Source organism: Phascolarctos cinereus, unplaced genomic scaffold (assembly GCF_003287225.1).
Source record: "Phascolarctos cinereus isolate Bilbo 61053 unplaced genomic scaffold, phaCin_HiC Scaffold_2;HRSCAF=192, whole genome shotgun sequence".
Classification (NCBI taxonomy): Eukaryota; Metazoa; Chordata; class Mammalia; order Diprotodontia; family Phascolarctidae; genus Phascolarctos; species Phascolarctos cinereus.
The window spans coordinates 167132945-167149672 of NW_027555625.1; positions in this window are offsets into that span (position 1 = coordinate 167132945).

A 16728-nucleotide genomic window follows, 5' to 3' on the forward strand; every position below is an offset into this window, starting at 1 on the left:
TTAATAAATACCTTTTCTAGGAGCTGTTTGTGCCTGGATGACTGTTAAGGGGAAATATGCCAGATAAGCCTGTTAGATGAACCTGGCCATAAGTTGCCACAGTGGGAGAGTAGATCTAACAGAAACTCCTTAACATTATTTTACTCAGGCTCATGGATCTAAGAATGGACCTCATTCTCATCCTAGGAAAGCTCAAGCAACAGGACAGATAACCAGAACAGGGTCATTTTCCATGGTACATTTTATTGGAAGAGACAGTTTCTCTGCATCAAGGCTCTAGCTAAGAGGTAGAAATGGTCATTTATACATACCCAAATGGTTTCCTGGGGTACGTGAGCCTCCTCCACGTCTGCAGGGAAAGAACAGCAGATATGGCAACTCTTGGTCATTGTCCTTGCTTTCTGGTAAGGAACCAATGGACCAATTTCTCTAATGTGTTAACAGATGCTCATGTGCTACCCCTCCCTGGTAGTTATTTGTCACTGTAACAGTGCCCTTCTGTAAGTAGAACAACAAAGATAAAATCTAATATTATGGGAGAGATTTTTCAGCAGCAAAGAGCTGGATTAAATGAACTTCAATTTGACCTTGGATAGTTACATGTGAGCATATGGAATCATTTGCCCTAAAGCATATTTTTTTTCTTCCCTGCTTTATATTGATTTGTTAGCCTTTACTAAGTAGAATGATTGCACAAAGCACTTGACCTGAGCAAGTCACTTAACCCTGTTTGCCTCAGTTCTTCAACTGTAAAATGAACTGGAGGAGGAAATGGTAAATCACTCCAGTATTTTTGCCACATAAGCCCTAAATGGGGTCATGAAGAATTGGACACGACTAAAATGACTGAACAACAACAAATTGTTGACATCTTTGGGATAGGTGATGGACATCTCTAATTTTCTTCTTTGCATCTCCAGAAGCTAAAATAGTGACTGTCATGTAGTATGAGTTGTAGTACAAACTTAATAAATGTTGATTAATATCAGACAGAACCCTTCCTAGCTGTGGTTGAAACGATTGGTCTAAATAGTATATTTTGACATAATAATGGAAATTTATATAGGACATTAGTTTTCAAAACACTTAAGTATCTCATTTGAACTTCACAACAACCCTGCAAAGGGGGATAAGGGGCAGGAAGCAGCTGTGATTTCATTGGTATAAGGAGTTCCAGGGGTATGCTGGTAAATGTTTAACAACTAACTCTCTAAAAAATAAATAAATAAAAGGACAAGTGTGTAGGTTAAGTTTAATCTGAATTATTAACATTTTCTCTCTCATTTTCTTGTCTAGACAATCAACAGAACAATAAATCAAACCCTAATTTGTACTATTTGCTAATTTTTGAGGCTCACACTAAAAAATTTAAAAGCTGACATGAGCTGACTCTAGGACATCCCTGGCAACAACCTCTACCAACATAGGGTAGCACCTTCTCTACAAATGATAGTCTACTGTGTTTGCTCGAACACTGATCAATTAGGTGACCTGCCCAGGGTCACAGAGCCAGCCAGCATAGGTCACAGTTAGGAATTAAAACTCAAACCTTCCTCACTCCAAAGCCAGGTCTCTAACCCATGTAGCCTCCTGCTTCTCAGTTACACTGAAAGCTTATGTTGGGGGTAATCCAGTGTTGCTACGAACTCTGGGCCTTAACAAATTAGTTTTTTACTGAAGAGGCAAAGGGTGCCCTTGTGTAGACAAGACCAAAGATGTGAAAACAACAGTTCCATTTTCAGTTTGATTAAGTACTGTTTTTTTTTTTCAATTTGGGTTGAATTTGACTCCTTGATTTTCAATGACCTTTATAGAAATTTTGCTTAGAGCTGGGTATGTGATTTCAATTAGGTAGGTAAAAAATGGGTAGGAAGGGAGTTGGGGGGTTCTTTTCCCTTAATTAAAAAAATTATTGTTATAGTCCAGAAAAAATATATGTACATAACACATACTTTTTTTACATACACATACAGAGTAATTGTTTACTGATGATTATGTTACCATATTCCATCTACTTATAATTGTTTCTCATTTCTGGGTTTGCATTTTTTCCCCAGTGTTATTATCCCACCTTTCATTATATCACAATATTACTATCATTAGAGCTTTAATAATGAATAGTGGTGAGTAAAGGTGATCAACCCATGCTGGTGACCCTGCTGGGAGCAACTTTAATAAGGTTTCTTTTTCTGAGGTAGGACAACTTAATGCATTAGATTTTTTAAAAGTATCATTATGTTATTCAGAGACACTGTATTTTGAATTCTTGATTTTTAAAGTCTTCCTTACTAATTAGATGACCTTTATAAATAAAATATGCATCACACTATTCAACAGGTACCAAGGATCACATCAAATGTCTCCACTGCCAGCACTAATAATAAACCCACAGTTAGGTGGGTTTTAAAATGTGCAAAACACTTTGCATTCATTATTTCATTTGGTTCTCACAACAACCCTTTGAGGTGGGTACTATTGCCTCCATTTTATAGAAGAGGTAACTGAGCCTAAGAGAGGCAAAATGACACAGCTCAGGAATATCAGAAGTAGGATTTGAATTCTGGTTCCAACATTATGCAAAACCATAACTAGGAAGTTTGGTACCTGGGTAAATTCATTATGAGAGAAAGAGGCTACTTAGAGGATAATCAGGCCCAGCTGAGTTTGTTTGTATTAGGATAAGGATTGCTCAGCCTCCCCAAAAGTCTGCCCCAGCTTTTACAGCATTGCTGATATTTCTCAACTTCTGCAAAAGCAGTAGAAGACAGGGACCATGGTAATGGGGCTGCCTTTGGAAGGGAACAGAGTCCTCAGGAGTAGTACCACATAGTATGTGACCAGCAGAAAGACGTCAGGATCATTATCCGAAGGTACATTACATGAAGGAAGTGTTCCCCCTGGAACTTAGCACCCAGGGATGAATTCTCTATCATTCTGACCCCATTATGGTTCTACTGCCAAGCCATGTTTTCTTTCTCTCACTGGAGATCTTGATAGGAATGGAATAGTAAATCAGGCATTGTGCTGTGCTCAAATCCTAGCCTTGAAACTAGTTACACGACCAATGTTGGGCAAATCATATTTAGACTTGATGTTTCAGTCTCTATAGCTGTGTGATATCTTTCCATTATAAGAAGAATCATATGGGAATTAACATGATTAATGCTTTGAAAAATCTAATAAATTAAAAAATTCATCCTAAATGCTGAGGTCCTCAGGAGAATCATCCTTTATGAATCTAGGGTTAATCATACCATAAAAACAGAGAAACCTCTGCTTATGAATCACAAGCTACTCTTGGCTCCTGAATAATAAAGCAGTAATAACTTGTGTCCTATGACCTAGGGTACTAATTCAGCTTTTGGCCAATGCTGCCTTGAATGGTGGTTTAGCATTTTAAGTCCACTCAGTATCACCCCCCTCTAGACTGTATAAGCTCTTTGTGGTCAGAGAGCATTCTAATGCTTTTCATTTCCAAAGCCTAGAAATATGGATCCTCAACAAATTTATAGTGATGAGAAAGAAGATAATATGTAGCAGATATTCACTTTTTCTCTGTAGACCTCTGCAGAAAGGAATCTGCTTTTGATATTCATGTGAAGTTAGCGGTGAATAGCAACACAATTAAGGCATTTTTAGGCTACCAAAAATTCCATAAATAGAATTATGTTCTCAGTGTCACTGAAATGTTCTACCAGAATTACATATTATAACTATGGATAGAATCATAGAATTCTAGAGTTGTAATGGACCCCAAAGATCATGACAAAATCTAACTGTGAAAAGGAACTATAGAGATTGTCTGACTACAACCAGTATTTCCAGCCTTGTTTTATTCTCCTCCGTTTCACGTAAGCCATATTTTAGCCTAGCTGAACTACTAGATTTTTTCCTAATTTTCTATTGTCCTTTCCTGCCTTTGCTCAGAGCCAATACTAGAACAGGGTACTGGAACTTTTCATTAAGTGCTGACATTTATAGGAGTGTGGTTTATCCTAATTTCTCCCAGACGAGTTCTAGCAACCCAATTGCCCTGCTCCTTCTCACACCATACCTGCCTGGATATATAACACCAGAGATAGGAATTATCATACTCTTTACTCTCCATCCCACTTTTAGATATTCCCTCTGACACTGTTATATAGTAATGACTTCTCATTTGAAATTCATTCCATCTAGTCCATATCATTTATGATGTACTCTATGAATCTGCAGGTCACTCTCCCCACTCCCAATAAGTTTAATGGCCCATGGTCTTTTAAAAAATATTATTTATATTTATTTCATTAAATATTTCCTATTAATGTAAATAATTTAACAATCATTTAAAAAAATTTGAGTTCCAATTTTTCTCCCTTTCTCCTCTTTGAGAAGGTAAGCAATTTGATGTATATTATATGTGTAAAATCATGCAAAACATATTTCCATATTAGCCATGTTGTAAAAGAAAACACAAACAAAATAAAATAAAAATAAAGTTTTTTAAAAAGTATGCTTTAATCTGCATTCAGAATTTATCAGTTCTTTCTCTGGAGGTGGATAGCATTTTTTCATCATAGATCTTTTAGAATTATCTTGGATCATTGTCTTGATCAGAGTAGCTAAAAATGAATCACAGTTTTCTCTCAGAACCTGGTGGAAACAAAACCTGGAACTCAAGCCCAGGTGCCCTGAGATTAGCATCATCCCTTCCCCTGCTCCCCACTAGCCTTGCTTTCAGTTTGGCTGCTACAACCATTACATAAGGAAGTAAACTTTATGGAGATTAGGCATACTTTATCTGGCAACTTCATCTGCAGGTACCTTAGATCTCACTTCCTCAGTAGCCACAGTTACTGAAGACCTGGAAAAGAAAGTTCTTGCTGTAAAAGAACTTGGCACTGTCAAATAGTTCAGCATAAGAAATAGATATGGTTTTATCAATGGAAATGATGTTAAAGAAGATGTGGCACCATCTATTTTGTTGCTGTTCCTTCAGGACCACCAGGCTTTTCTATTTAGTTTGAAGATAAAAATTGCTATGTGTTGACTCTCTCCTTAGAATGTGAACTCCTTGAAAGTAGGACTTACCTTTTTTTCTATTGTATCTCCAGTGTTTAGCACAGTACTTTGTACATATTAAAAACAATATTTTTTTTCAGTCATTCATTCATTCTTTTCTGCCTCAATCCCTAATCCCTTTTATCTGCCTTTCCCTCCCCAATTCCAATTCCTCAACCTCTTATAGCCTATCCCTTTCTACTTTAACCCCACAGAAGAGTGATAAGTTTTAGCCATTGTAACCACCCTGCCCTTTGCCTTCTTACATCTACCTGCCACCCTAAACTCCATGGATCAATTGAATTTGCCCCAGATGCCAGAATCTCTTGTTATGTATTTCCTGTTGTGTATTTGCACAGACCATCTTCCATATCTACACTCTACCTGCATCTCTACTTATTGAAGAAGTTCTTTTATCCTTTGAAAGCTCAGCTCAGGTGCCATTTCCTCTATGAAGACTTCCCTGATCATTTTGTCATGACCTCGCCTACACCCTTATCTCATTTTACCTTTCATTAAATTTATTTGTGCAGATTTCCTGTAAGAGGCCTTTCCTTATTCCTCTCCAGTCATTAATGTTTCCCTGCCCCAGTCCTCATATTGCTTTGAATTTATTTATTTGTATTTACTTATGGGTATACACATTTCCCCCCAGTAGAATATCAGCTATCTAACTACAGGGACTCTCTCTGTCTTTGCATCTTCCACACTTAACAAAGCACCTAGTGCATAGTGTACATTTATTAAATTAAATGGCCCATCCTCCCAATTAGATTATAAATTCTTTAAGTGTAAAGACCATGTCATTTTTTCATCTTTTTATTTCTGCTGCCTCAGAGAATCCTTTGCATATAGTAGGTACTTAATAAATGCTTGTGAATTTGGATAGAATTTAATTTTGATTTGTCCAACTCTTATCCAAAGCAATATTCTCTAAAATATCCTGATGAACGATAATCCATATGAACATCTCTAGTGTCAGAGAACTCACTATCCCATGAGATAGCTATTATTTAATTTCTCTAAATGTTAGAACCAGAATCTACCTCTCTCTAACCTATTAGCTCTAGGTCTACTCTCTGGAGCCACAAATGTAATTGTTTTTCCACATGACAACCCTTTAAAAACTTGAAGACAACTATCAGTTATTCCTTGTCTTTTTTCTTAAGCTAAAATTCCATGATATTCTAGAAACCAACATTTAGCTATTGCAGACCATTCCTAGGCAGCTTTGTGCTTGATCTTTTCTTACTTCCTCCAGACCTCCAGTGTATTTTCCCCGTCTAGTAACATTCAAAAGATACTCATGCAATTTAAAAAGAATTAGATGTACTTTGAATGAATTCCCTCCATCAATCAAATCTTTCTGATCCTAGACTTTTCTCAAGATATCTGGTTATGGCTGCTGGTATTTAATCTAGGTATTTCCCTTGCTGTTGTTTCTATCATTTGTATGAAAATAAAGACCTATCTTTTCAATACTAACATTTCACTCATTTCTCTATTTTGCAAAACTCCAGTTGAGTGTCACACAGAAGGTAATGAAGAGTTGCATGATGAGTACAAATAAGATGCAGCATACAACAAATGAGAAACTCTAAAGAAGGGCAGCAGTAAAGGACATCATCAATAAATTATGTGATAAGAAGAGAAGATGGACTGGTCACAGAGGAAGTGGGAAGGATGATATGTGGACAGCTTGAATGCTCATCTTGTACCCTGTCAACGTTGGGAAAAATCTCATGTTAGGTGGACCCTCTGTGGCCACATTTTTAGGAAACATGGAGGAGAATAACCCAAGATGGGGAATCATAAAAGAGATACAATCTGTGTCACTGAAGGGAACTCCCAAATCAATGAGACCATGCATCCTTTTCAGTAGCTGAGTATCATGTCTACTAATGTAACTTCCATAGGATTTTTCTTTGAGAACTTAGATTCCATTTGATACATCCCCTGCATGGGGCTTTTTGCCACTGAGGAAATTATTCTAACATCTCTTTCTTCTCTATCGTAGACAGAATCCATGTCTTTATGAACCCACTAAATTAGAGTATAAGCCAACTGATGTAGTCATTTTTTTCCATATTGACTAAAAGAAGGCAAGCAAAATATATGTGAATTATAATGTGCCAGACCTTATGTGAGATACAAAAAAAAAATCCCTCAAGAAGTTTATAATTCACAGTGGGGTATGGGGGGCATGATAGCTCCATAAATAATGGTGGAGTGAAGACCAGAACCAAGGTCTTTAGAAGCAAAGTCCAGTGCCTTTTTACTCTCATGTTGCTTTTAAATAATCTAACTAAACATAAACCTCCATTCTTCCCAAGTGGTCCACTGTTGACTTGGAAAGTGACTATGCCCAAGTATAAAACTTGTCCCTAGAATACAAAACTATTGCTAATTCAAGACTAATTGCTAAATCATTTTAGCTAGCATTATGAATTCATAAGGAGAATCAAAATGATAGAGACTTCTAAACTGTAAAGGCATGTATTTGCGTTTAAAAAATCAAGCTCATAAAAACAAGATGAGGGAGACACAGCTAGACAGCAGTTCATTTGGAAAAAAAAAGATTTTGGGGAATTTAGTAAACTTCAAGATCAACAATGTGATATGGCAATCACATATGATGCCATCTTAGACTATGATAAGAGAGGCATAGTGTCCAGGAGAAGGGACAGAATAGTGTCACTGTACTCTACTTAGCTTAAAATACCTCAGGAATATTGTGTTCAGTTGTAAGCATATTTTGTAAAAGTCACTTTTAAGTTGGGAATTGTCCAGAAGAGACCAATCAGGATATGGAAAAATCTCAAGTTCATTCCATGTGAGGAGTAGTTGAAGGAACCAAGAATACTTAGACAAAATAGGATTTTCTTTGGCAGGGAGTAATAACCATAGTAGTCTTCAAATATTTGAATGGCTGAAAATGGGAAGACAGATTACACTTGATCTGCTTGGACTGAGGGTAGAAATAAGAGCAAAGTGTGAAAATTGCAAAGAGATAAATTTAGGTTTAGTATAAAGAAATATTTTTAAACAATGTGAACGAGGTAGTTCACTTTGGGCCTATATCTCATAAGAAGCCTAGCATACTATAGTATGCGTATCTTTCGATTGACTTGATTTCAGTCACTATGGAAGGCGTGGCTACATCATAAATGGAAATGACTGTTTTGGGTGGAGTTGTGATTTATTTAAATAGAAATCTTCAACCAAAGAGTAGATGATCAATTGTCACGTATTGTTAGACTAAATTCTTGTCTGGGAATGCGTTTTACTGATTTCTAAAGTTTCCAAGTCTGAGAATGCCTGATACTGTCACTCAGTCAGTCAATAAATCTTAATTATGCACCCACTATGTAACAGGCACTGTGCTAAGTGCAGGGGATATGAAGAAAGACAAAAGACACTCCTTGATCCTGAGGAGCTTACAATCTAATGGGGAAGATGACGCGCAAATCAGAATTGGCCAAATGGTAAAAGAGGTACAAAAATACAGAAGAGAATAAACTCTTTAGAAATCAGAATTAGGCAAATGGTAAAGGAGGTATAAAACTTCACTGAAAAAAATACATCTTTAAAAATTAGAATAGGTCAAGTGAAAGTTAATGACTTCATGAGACATCAAGAAAAAAAATGACAACAAAATAAAAAGACTTTTAAAAAAATGAAATGTGAATTATCCCATAGAAAAATCAACTGATCTGGAGAAGAGATTGAGAAGAGATAATTTAGGAATTATTTGACTTCTTGAAAGCCATAATCAACAAAAAGAGCCTAGAAATTATATTTCAAGGGACTATAAAGGAAAACTGCCTCCATATCTTGGAATCATAGGGCAAAGTAACAATTGAAATAATCCACTGATCACTTCCTGGAAGAGAACCCAAAACAAAAACTCCCAGTAATAGTACAGCCAAATTCCAGAACTCCCATGTCAAGGAGAAAACACTGTAAGCAGCCAGAATGAAATAGTTAAATATCATGGTGCCACAGTCAGGATCACACAAGATTTACTAATTACAACTAGTTAGGAACAAAGAGCTTAGAGTATAATATGCTGGAAGGCAAAAGAGCTAGGATACAACCAAGAATAAACTACATGTAAAACTGAGTATAATCCTATGGAGGAAAAGAATGGAAATTTATAAAAAAAGAAAAAGGACTTTAAAGTATTCTTCATGAAAAAACCAGAACTGAATAAAAAACAATTAACATTCAATTACAAGACTCAAGAGCAGGATAAAAAGATAAACATTAATGAGAAACCCATGATGGAAAATGCTATCCACATCCAGAGAAAGAACTATGGACTTTGAATGCAGTTTTTTCTTTTTCATAGTTTTTCCCTCTTGTTCTGATTCTTCTTTCACAACACTATTAATATGGAAATATTTTTTAATATGATTGTACATGTCTAGCCTAAATCAGATAGCATGCTGTCTTGGAGAAGGAGAGGAGAAAAATTTAGAACTTAAAATCTTACAGAGGTGAATACTGCAAACAAAAATAAATAAATAAATAAACAAAACATTATGAGAAACCACAAAGTACTTAATATGGTTAAACAGTTGACATTCCTATATGAGAAGATGATACACATAACCCCATCTGAGCTTTATTATCATTAGGGCAGTTAGAAGGGATTTACTTAAACAGAGAGTTTGGGTGTGAATCTATTATATTGGGATGATTTCTAAAGAAAAATGAAAGATTGAGAAAGAATGATGCACTGAAAAAAGGGGAAAGGAGTTGAGGAACAAGGAAAATTATTTCACATAAAAGAGTCATGCGAAGAAGAGTTTTTGTGACGGAGGGAAAATGATAAGAGGTAGGTGGGAGTGTGCAATACTTGAATCTCCCTCTCATCTGAACTTGTTCAAAGAGGGAGTAATACATATACATACAGAATTGAGCATAGACATTAATTTTCAACAGTGAAGTAGGAGGTGAAGTGGCTACTTCCCTATAGGGAAGGTGAAAAGGTGGAGGTGATAAGAGGGAGGATAGACTCATAAAGGAACCAGTCAGAAACAAAGGAGACTTTTGAGGAAGAGGCGAGGTAAGAATAAAGAGAAGGATAAATGGAAAAGAACAGGATAGAGGGAAGTATGAGGTTAGCAGTCATGAGTGTGAATGTGAATGGGGTGAATTCACCCATAAAACAGAGGAGGATAGCAGAATGGATTAGAAACTACAATAGAACAGAAGTTGTTTACAAGAGACACACTTGAAACAAAATACATGGAGTTAAAATAAGGGTGTGGAGTAGAATTTATTATGCTTTAGTTGAAGTAAAAAAGGCAAGGGAAGCAATTACACTTGCAGACAAAACAAAAGCAAAAATATATCTGATTAAAAGAGATAATCAGGGAAAATATATTTTGCTAAAAGGTATAATAAACAGTGAATTAATGTCAGCACTAAACACATGTACCAAATGGCAAAGCATTCAAAGTCTTGAAGAAAAAGTTAAATGAGTTACAGGAGGAAAAAGACGAAAATTCTTCTAGTCAGGAATCTCAATTTTCCCTCTCATAGATAAATCTAACCATAAAATAAGCAAGAAAGATGTTAAGGAGATGAATAAAATTTTAGAAAAGAAATAGATATGATTGACCTATGGAGAATATTGAATGGAAATAGATCGCTTCACTTTGCATCTGTTGCCCTACCAGTCTCAACAAGATGGCCCTCTCAGAATAATCTCTTCACTGCTAAACTCATCAGCATGCTGCTAACTCAAGCCTTGATTGATATCACTTCACATTTGGAGGACTGGAGGGCAGAGTACCAAACTCCTCCCCATGCCTTCCTTTATAGAGGGCAGAGACTGGACTTTCAGTTCACTCCACTTTGTATCAGCTGCCCTACCTGGTTTCAATTCCATAGAACAAGATACCTCGCCACCCCACACCACTTCTCTCCAGGTAACTCCTAATATTCCATTTCATGCCACCCTCTGCTTGTCTTTTGTCTTTTGTATATCCTCTCTCATTTTGGATTGTAAGTTTCTTGAGGTCAGGCACTGTCTGTCTTTTCTTAATTGTATTCTCAGTGCTTAGCACAGTGCCTTTTACATAGTAGTCACTTAATAAGTGTTTGTTGGATTGGATTGGAATAGAAAGTAATATACCTTTTTATCAGCTGTGTATAACATAGTCACAAAAACTTGACCATGTATTTGAGCATAAAAATCTCATAAAATTTAGAAAAGCAGAAATATTAAATGTACCTTTTTCAGACAATAATGCAATAAAAATGCAATAGAGGGTCTTTGAATCATTGATTTTGATACTAAATAATCTAATCCTAAAAAAAATGAGTGGTCAAAGAACTAATCATAGAAACAATCAATAATTTCATTAAAGACAATGACAACAATGAGACAACATACCAAAATTTGTGGGATGTAGCCGAAGCAGTATTTAGGGGGAAATTTATATCTCTGAACACTTGTATCAATAAAAGAGAGAAAGAAAAGATCAGTGAATTGAGCATGCAACAACAACAAAAAAACCTAGAAAAATAACAAATTAAAAGTTCCCAGTTAAACATGCAAATAGAAATCCTGAAAATCAAAGGAGAGATTAAAAAAAAAACACATTGAGCTAATACATAAAACTAGGAACTGATTTTACTTTAAAAAATGAAATAGATAAGCTACTGGCTAATTCGACTGAAAAGAAGAAAAAAAACAGATTACCACTATCAAAAATGAAAAGGTGGAATGCAAAACCAATGAAGATCAAATTAAAGAAATTATTATGGGCTATTTTCCCCAATTGTAAGCCAATAAAACTGACAATATGAATAAAATACATGCATATTTACAAAAATCTAAATACTCAGATTAACAGAAGGGGAAAAAGAATACTTAGGTAACACTCTCTTAGAAAAAGAAGCTGAACAAGACACAGATAAGCTTCCTAAGAGGAGAGCATTGTACACAGGAAGAGAAATATTGTACAACGATTGCCTGAATGACTTAGCTTTTCTCAGCAATACAATAATCCAGAACGATTCTGAAGGACTTATGATGAAAAATGCTGTTCACGTACAGGAAAAGAACTGATGGAGTCTAAATATAGATCAACACATACTTTTAAAAAAAACTTTCTTTATATTTCTTGACTTTTTTTTCTCCTTTGGGTCTATGTGAGGGTTTTTGTTTGTTTTTGCTTTTTGCAACATGTTGCTGTTGTTTTTCAGTCATTTTCAGTCATGTCTGACTCTTCGTGACTCCATTTGAGGTTTCCTTGGCAAAGATACTAAAGTAGTTTGGCATTTCCTCCTCTATTTCACTTTACAGATAAGAAAACTGAAGTAAAAAGGGTTAAATGACTTTCCCAGGATCACACAGCTAGTAAATGTCTAAGGTTAGATTTGAACTCAGGTCTTACTGACTCTCGGCCAGGCTTTCTATCCACTGGGTCACCTATTTTCCCTTTTGCAACATGGCTAATATGGAAATATGTTTTGTATGACTGCACATATATAACCTATATCTAATTGCTTGCCATCTCAGGGAGGGAGGAGGAGAGGGAGATAATTTGGACTCAAATTTTTTTTAAATGAACATTTAAAATTCTTTCTGCATGTCATTTGGCAAAAAACTAAATTTCCACATTAAAAATATTTAGAGCAGATCTTTTTGTGGCAAAAAAATTGGAAATGGAGAGGATGACCTTCAAGTAGGGAATGACTTAACCAGTATATGAATGTGATAGAATAATAGCTTGCTGTAAGAAATGATAAAGAGGATAGTTTCATAAAAATCTGGAAAGACCTATATGAACTGATGCAAATTGAAGTGATCTGAACCAGGAGAACAATAAACACAGTAACAAAAGTATTGTAAATATAATCAACTATAAAAGATTTAGTAACTCTGATCAATAAAACAATCCACCACAACTCCAAAGGACTTATGATATAAAATGCTCCAGATAGAAAACTGATAGACTCAGAGTGTAGATTGAAGCATATTTTTTTCCTTCATTTTTCTTTTGCTTTTTTTTTTGAACATGGCTAAAGTGCAAATATATTTCACATGACTTCATCTCTCTCTCTATCTCTCTTAAGAAAGAGAATTTTGAATTGAAAATGAAAATAAAATTTAAACAAAGAAAAAAGAAAAAACTGTATTATTTAAATTATTCTTCCTCTTCTAATTCTTTTAACTCCCTTTAATCCTTTACCCCTCAAATTCTTTTGCCCACAAGTATTTTATTGTAGAACTTTTCAGTGATTTCCAAGACTATTTCCTCTTCATCACAGTCCTTCATCCTAACTATTCACCAGGAAACTTGAGCCTACCCAGGAATCTCGCCATCTGCCTTACCATACTCTCATACCCTGCACCCATTATCCCCCTATCTACTTCTTGTTCTGAGCACTACCATTGCTCCTGGAAAGGGAGCCATTCACTGTCCCAGGGACATTTCATACCCAAACTCCCTTCTCTGGCCAGTCTTTTTTTTGTATGTGTTGTCTCCTTCTGTAGCCCTTTGAGTAAGGATGTGGTTTTAAGCTTTGTATGGTTGGAAGACTTACAGGTATAAAATAATTAGAGAATGCTGCAGAGGGCCCCACAAAATGGTATCCCTTGTTTGCTAGAGATATTTTTACTTTTCAATTGGTAAAATTAAGGAAGCACTTTCTAAAATATTTGTTTGGAGTCCTACTTTAATTTAATGTAAGATGCTGCTGTCTCCAAACTTTAAAACTTTTGCATTACAGTATTCCTTTCAAAGATACAAAGAATGACCCAGCTTGGGCAAGAGCAGTTTGGAAGAAGACATCATAACTTCAGCTATCTCTTTTTAATTACTTGTTTTTGGTTCTATTTTTCTCATGGTTCCCAAAGGCCTTATTTCTTCAAGTAACATAGTTGTTCTCTTTGATTGCACATTGTCAAATTGCAGTTAGTAAATTGCTTTGAAGGCTTTAAGTACTTGCTACTCTTCTTTATGAGAAAGTCCATGTAGTCCCACCAGTGACCAACAATTGAGGTTTTTCAAGGAAGGTGAAATACACAATGTCAGACACTGAATTCCATGAACACTGAGTCCATCACTTAATAGATTCTGACTCCTCCAGCAATCAGCATTTGTCCCAAAAATAGGTTGGTAGAAAGCAAGGGATCATTGACAGTTAGAGGTCAAGTCCCATAAATATTAAGAGCAAAAGTTATATCCCCCAGGCATCTTTTACATTAGAACGATGGAGTTCCTCATTTATTGTGAACATCTTTCAAACTGGCAACAGTAAGCATTCAAACTAAACAGGATTAAGGACCAATGAAATTGCTTTTTTTTTTTAGATGAAGTCTTGCAGATACAGCATTTTCCAGATTCAAAGCACCTTTCTCTCTCTCTCTGTCTCTCTCTTCTCTCTTTCATTCCTAATATAAAATTATATATAAACATACACACAAATATGTATATGAATGTATTTATGTATGTATATATGCATATGTACACACACATATACACACACACATATCCCAGAGGCAGCATTGTGACTGTGACCTTGACAAAAACTGCTGAAAATGCCATTTACTTAGCAAAGGGGGCATTTTCTTTTCCTCCAAACAAAGTAAGTAATGGCTTTGACAACAAATTATGTTAAGTAGGCAGGGTGCTGATTTGAGGGGGAGAAAACATCAAGCCATCCCTATTGATAATGAAACTTTGAAGAGTATGACTGTACAAATATTCCATGGGGCTGGCAGCTGTGCACACAACAAGAGCAAACACAGATTTTTAGGCTCTGTTGTTAGGAAAAGTCAGCTTTCATGAACCCAATTCAGCTGCATTTGGAAACAATCAACTTGAAAAGCGAAGGTTGATTCATTGTAAGTGGCCTAGAATCTGCTTCTGGAAACAGGTGCAGAGAGAGCCATCCAAGACGTGGAAAGATGATAACCCTCTTGAGGGCACCTTTCTTCCTGCCCTGAGACTTGTCCTTAATGGAAATTTGTATCTTGTCAATTAATAGGCTAATTTTAATTCCTTTCTTCACTGCAAGAAAGTGCCTTTTCATTAATTGAATAAACTCACAGCTGCCCAAGTTGTCAAATGGGAAATTTTCTGTTTTGCACATTATCTCCCTAAAATAGCCTTTGAAATTAGCAAAGAGAAAGCAAGGCAAGTTTGGAGGTATATGGAGACAATTTCTTAGCAAGGCTGCTTTGTGCATACGAGAAAAGAGGGACGATACAGACAAAAATGGATCATGAGTCATATTTCCTTTGTGTCTAAGTTATTCCTTGGTTAAAAGTTAGTCACCTGGGGAAACTATAGAAACTCTCTGAGGTCCCTCAAGTACTATTCAGTAAGCCGCTGCTTCACCTACCTAAATGGTAATCTAGGGACCCCCTCCCTTGCCACCCTAACTACTGTGTAAGATGGAATTTATGTCCTGGAAGAATCTATTTTCAAAAGTATTTTTTGTGTCAGGTTTCTTCTTTTCATTGTATCAGTACAGCAATCAAAGAGAAGTACTTTTAAAATTCTCTTGTAAAAGTTATCTATTCTTAATATGTATTGCAATTTCTTTCTTGCTCTTGTCCATTAAGCACTATTTCTTACTCATATAATGTGAAGAGCTAGAATAAAAAATATGAATTAAGTCTGCTTCCCACTCACCCTATTGTAAGTTGGGGCACTTGAGAAGTACTGCAGAGTCTATTCCAGAAACCAAGTGCTGTTTTCATTGTAGATTATGACCACTGACATTAGGTATAAATGCTCTGCCCAGTTGAAAATGTCATTGTGTGTCTTTGTCATGGTCATTAATTAATATTCAAGAATTTTTTGCTGAATGTAAACCACATTTCTTTCTTTCTTTCTTTGGAAGGGGGAGGGAGATGGAGAGAGACAGAGAGAGAAGACACAGAGAGAGAGAGACAGTGACAGAGATTTGGAGGGAGAGACGGTGTTATTCCTTAAACAAGACATTCCATCTTCCAGCCCTGGTCATTTTCTCTGGCTGTTTCCCATGCCTGGAATTCTCTCTCTCATCATCTCTGCCATACTGCTTCCCTATCTTTCTTCGAATCCCACCTTCTAGAGGAAGTTCCAAACCCTATTAATTCTAATGCCTCCCTTCTATTGATTATTTCCAATTTTTCCTGTATATAGCTTATTTGTACACGGTTATTTGCATGTTGTCTCCCCCATTATAGTGAGCTCTTCAAAAGCAGAGTTGTTGTTTACCCTTTTCATATCCCCAGGGCTTAGCGCAGCTCCTGGTATATAGTAGGTTCTTAATAAATAATATTGACTGATTATGTGAATGCAAGAAAGCAAGATAGATCATGCTTTCAAAGAGCTTACATTCTAAGGAAGGAAGACAATACATAAAAGGAAGTTGGAAAGGGATTTATTAGTCTAATAGAAAGGGCATGGTATGGAGTGAGACACTCCTGGAGACCTAGGCTCCTCAGGCAAGATAAGGGTTAGGATTAGGAGAAAGTGAGGAGCACTGCTGATGGTGGTTGAACAGGAATAGGGTGGAAGAAAATAGAGGCATATGCCATAAGGGCTCCTGTGCTGTTAAGGGCTTTTGGTCCTCATTGCTGGCTCTAGGGAAAAAGTCATAAAGTGAGGATGGATGGTAAAAACAGCTCCCAAGTAGAATTCAACATAATATAGTCTTGATTCTGGTACTAAC